General features: G+C 41.9%; 1 pseudogene; it reads right to left on the reverse strand.

Annotated features, from left to right (window-relative positions):
* Positions 1–601: 601 nt before the first annotated feature.
* Positions 602–1,534, reverse strand: LOC126084573 (olfactory receptor 11H6-like; annotated as a pseudogene).
* Between the last annotated feature and the right edge of the window lie 3,503 nt (positions 1,535–5,037).

The following is a 5,037-nucleotide window of genomic DNA, read 5'->3' on the forward strand; positions in this document are numbered from 1 at the left end:
TGTCTTTATGTTTTTTCAGTGGTAAGAATGATGGGTTTTTAGGAGGCAAGATTGATGGAGGATATGCCAACGTTAAAGAACGTGTGATATAGCTCAAGTGCAGACAAAATAAAGGTAAACAGAGTTAAGAGGTCAAGGAATTATGAGGCCAAGAGTGGGTGAGTTATTTAATAGAATCTTGATATCTTCCATATATTATTTATTGATTGCAAGTAGGTCAAATCCCAGAACTTGTAAGGAGAGGCCTAGGGAATTTAAAGAGTCATAGTTTACAGCTGGAGTCCCTGACTGGTACAAATGATTAAGTACTCAGCTACAAACCAGAAGGTTCGAATCTATCCAGAATCACCTTGGAATAAAGGCCTGGTGATCTACTCCAAAAGATCACAACCATCAAAAACCCTACAGAGTACAGCTCTGCTCTGACACACGTGGGCTCATCATAAGTCTGAAATCAACTCAAAAGCAACTGGTCTGGTTATTTCACAGTCTGCCTACCTCCACATGTTCACATCACTTGCTAGATTCTCAGCTCTTCACTGACAGGAGGTTTATAGTTAGAAGTCATGTGGGAATGACTCACTAACATCACAAACCATTTTCAGGAGCCTCCTAACTCTTTCTTCAAGACATCCTTCATCTCTTTATTCCGGAGGCTGTAAATCATGGGGTTGAAAAATGTGGTCAAAACTGAGTAGAACAAAGTGGTGAACTTCTGCATGCCCTCTGCTTGTCCTGACCCAGGGCTCATGTAGGTTATCATGACAGATCCATAGAAAAGAAACACCACAGCCAGCTGGGAGGAGGAGGTGGAGAAGGCCTTCTTTTGGCCAGCAGCTGAGGACACCTGAATCACAGCCCTGAGCACCAGGGTGTATGAGCCAATAATGTAGAAAAAGATGAGAAGGGAGCTCATGGTGCCACATATGAGAACAGTCTTTGGGATTGGGACACAGGCTGACGCCAGGTCCAGCAGAGGACCCAGGTCACACAGAAAGTCATCAATAACATTTGAACCACAAAATGGCAGTTGAGTAATAAGTATCGCTTGGATCAGGAACCAGAGGAAACCATACACCCAGGAAAAGATGACCAGGCTGCCACAGAACTTAGCAGTCATGACTGTGAGGTAGTGCAGGGGATGGCAGATCACCAGGAACCGGTCTTAGGCCATGATAGAGAGAAATAAGCATTCAGTTGTGCCCAGTGAGAAGAAGAAGTACAACCGCAGGAGGCACTGACTGAAGGAGATGGTTTTGGTCTTGGAGAGGAAGTTGGCCAGCATGTTGGGCACATCAGAGTCGACATAGCAGATCTCCAGGAGGGAGAAGTTGGCCAGCGGGATGTACATGGGAGTGTGGAGCTGGAGATCCCAGGGCACTGCACACACAATGTCCGTGTATCCAAGGAGAGTCAGGATGTAGGTCACAAAGAATATGGAAAAGAGGAATTACTGTATTTCCCAGCGGCAAGGGAAGCCCAAGAGGATGAGCTCAGTCAGAGTGTGGGACAAATTTTTGGCTTCTGAAGTCATTTCCTATTCTCATGTGAGGATTGCAGCAGAAATTACATACTATAAAGAGAAGAAAATTTTTTTCAAAAAGCTTTACCAATATTTACTATATTGATTTACAGTGGTTTATATACAGTATGGGAAACTGGTGGCATAGTGGTTAAGACGTACAGCTGTTAGCCAAAAGGTCAGCAGTTCAAATCCACCAGGCACTCCTTGGAAACCCTAGGGGGCAGTACTACTCTGTCGTATAGGGTCGTTATGAGTTGGAATCAACTGGACTGCAACAGGTTTGGTGTTTGGTAATATGAGCACACTTTTCTCATGGTAGGGAAAAGGTCTATACCAGTGGTTTCCTTTTAAAACCAAAACCAAACCTATCACCGTTGAGTTCATTCTGACTCATAGCGACCCAATAGGATAGAGTAGAACTGCCCCACAGAGTTTTCAAGGAGCACCCGGTGAATTTGAACTGCCGCAATTTTGGTTACCAGCTGTAGCACTTAGCCACTATGCCACCAGGGTTTCCCACACTATGTATAAACCACTATAAATCAATATAGTAAATATTGGTAAAGCTTTTTGAAAAAAGTTTCTTAGAATTAAAATAAAAATATAAATTCAAATATTTTCTTTCTGTTGTAAGGGTAAATACAAATTGAAATGGAAAATAAAAAATTCCTGCAAAAAGGAAACAGGCTCCCTTCTTGCTTCCCTTAGAGCACTCACTTTAGAAAACTTGACTTGGGAATTCCTTGTCTGCCTCTTTTAAAAATGTATATAAATCTTTGGAAAAAAGCTAAATAAGCATCTTGCCTGTTTTATAAGTTTCCTTGTTTCTTCAAGGATCTGGGAGTCATATCTTTGAAATATAATCAGGGAAAATGGCTCCCCCATCTGCCTGTTTCTAGGGAAGACAAAGAGCCTAACTTCTCCATTTGCAAGTCTAAAAGTTGCAAAACTATCTCCTGTAATAAAGAGATGGGAAGTTTATTTTTCCTCTGGATAAAGCAATTAGCAGGCACAGGTGGCTACTCCAAATACCAGATGAATATAGGATGAAGTATATACGGTAAATGGTGCCCTCACATCCTCTGACTTTAGGACTAGTTAGAGTTTATCTTGAGAACCTGTAGGAAATGAGTTGCATCTGATCGGCTATATAAAGGTCAGATTTCTGTCTTTGCAATCTCTTTAGAGGATCGCCTGTGTAAAAATCGTGCTATGGCAATGTCAGACCTCCTCATCTAACTTCACAAGAGGAAAGAGACAGAATCATTTTCAGTATGAACAGCTGATACTGATTTCTATGAGGTGGAGGTCAGAAATAACTCCTCTCTCCAATTTTTTTTTTTTGATTTTTTTTTCAGTCTGTCACATATAAGTTTATATACACCTTACTCCATACTCCCACTTGCTCTCCCCCTAATGAGTCAGCCCTTCCAGTCTCTCCTTTTCTGACAATTTTGCCAGCTTCCAACCCTCTCTACCCTTCCAACCCCCCTCCAGACAGGAGATGCCAACACAGTCTCAAGTGTCCACCTGATACAAATAGCTCACTCTACATCAGCATCTCTCTCCTACCCACTGTCCGGTCCCTTCCATGTCTGATGAGTTGTCTTAAGGAATGGTTCCTGTCCTGGGCCAACAGAAGGTTTGGAGGCCATGACTACCGGGATTCCGGATTCTCAGTCAGACCATTAAGTATGGTCTTTTTGTGAGAATTTGGGGTCTGCATCCCACTGATCTCCTTCTGCCTCAGGGGTTCTCTGTTGTGCTCACTGTCAGGGCAGTCATCGGTTGTGGCCGGGCACCAACTAGTTCTTCTGGTCTCAGGATGATGTAGGTCTCTGGTTCATGTGGCCCTTTCTGTCTCCTGGGCTCATAGTCATCATGTGACCTTGGTGTTCTTCATTCTCCTTTGATCCAGGTGGGTTGAGACCAATTGATGCATCTTAGATGGCCGCTTGTTAGCATTTAAGACCCCAGACGCCACATTTCAAAGTGGGATGCAGAATGTTTTCATAATAGAATTATTTTGCCAATTGACTTAGAAGTCCCCTTAAACCATGGTCCCCAAACCCCCGCCCTTGCTCCGCTGACCTCTGAAGCATTCAGTTTATCCCGGAAACTTCTTTGCTTTTGGTCCAGTCCAGTTGAGCTGACCTTCCATGTATTGAGTATTGTCCTTCCCGTCACCTAGAGTAGTTCTTATCTACTAACTAATCAGTAAAAAACCCTCTCCCACCCTCCCGCCCTTTTGTAACCACAAAAGTATGTGTTCTTCTCAGTTTATACTATTTCTCAAGATCTTATAATAGTGGTCTTATACAATATTTGTCCTTTTGCCTCTGACTAATTTCACTCAGCATAATGCCTTCCAGGTTCCTCCATGTTATGAAATGTTTTACAGATTCGTCACTGTTCTTTATCGACGCGTAGTATTCCATTGTGTGAATATACCACAATTTATTTAACCATTTATCCGTTGATGGACACCTTGGTTGCTTCCAGCTTTTTGCTATTGTAAACAGAGCTGCAATAAACATGGGTGTGCATATATCTGTTTCTGTGAAGGCTCTTATTTCTCTAGGGTATATTCCGAGGAGTGAGATTTCTGGGTTGTATGGTGGTTCTATTTCTAACTGTTTAAGATAACGCCAGATAGAGTTCCAAAGTGGTTGTACCATTTTACATTCCCACCAGCAGTGTAAAAGAGTTCCAATCTCTCCGCAACCTCTCCAACATTTATTATTTTGTGTTTTTTGGATTAATGGCAGCCTTGTTGGAGTGAGATGGAATCTCATCGTAGTTTTAATTTGCATTTCTCTAATGGCTAATGATCGAGAACATTTTCTCACATATCTGTTAGCTGCCTGAATATCTTCTTTAGTGAAGTGCGTGTTCATATCCTTTGCCCACTTCTTGATTGGGTTGTTTGTCTTTTTGTGGTTGAGTTTTAACAGAATCATATAGATTTTAGAGATCAGGTGCCGGTTGGAGATGTCATAGCTGAAAATTCTTTCCCAGTCGGTAGGTGGTCTTTTTACTCTTTTGGTGAAGTCTTTAGATGAGCGTAGGTGTTTGATTTTTAGGAGTTCCCAGTGATCTGGTTTCTTTTTGTCATTTTTGGTAATGTTTTGTATTCTGTTTCTGCCTCGTATTAGGGCTCCTAACGTTGTCCCTATTTTTTCTTCCATGATCTTTATCATTTTAATTTTTATGTTTAGGTCTTTGATCCACTTGGAGTTAGTTTTTGTGCATGGTGTGAGGTATGAGTCCTGTTTCATTTTTTTGCAAATGGATATCCAGTTATGCCAACACCATTTGTTAAAAAGACTACCTTTTCCCCAATTAACTGACACTGGGCCTTTGTCAAATATCAGCTGCTCATATGTGGACGGATTTATATCTGGGTTCTCAATTCTGTTCCATTGGTCTATGTGCCTGTTGTTGTACCAGTACCAGGCTGTTTTGACAACTGTGGCTGTATAATAGGTTCTGAAATCAGGTAGAGTGAGGCC

The sequence above is a fragment of the Elephas maximus genome, chromosome 10 (assembly GCF_024166365.1).
Source record: "Elephas maximus indicus isolate mEleMax1 chromosome 10, mEleMax1 primary haplotype, whole genome shotgun sequence".
Classification (NCBI taxonomy): Eukaryota; Metazoa; Chordata; class Mammalia; order Proboscidea; family Elephantidae; genus Elephas; species Elephas maximus.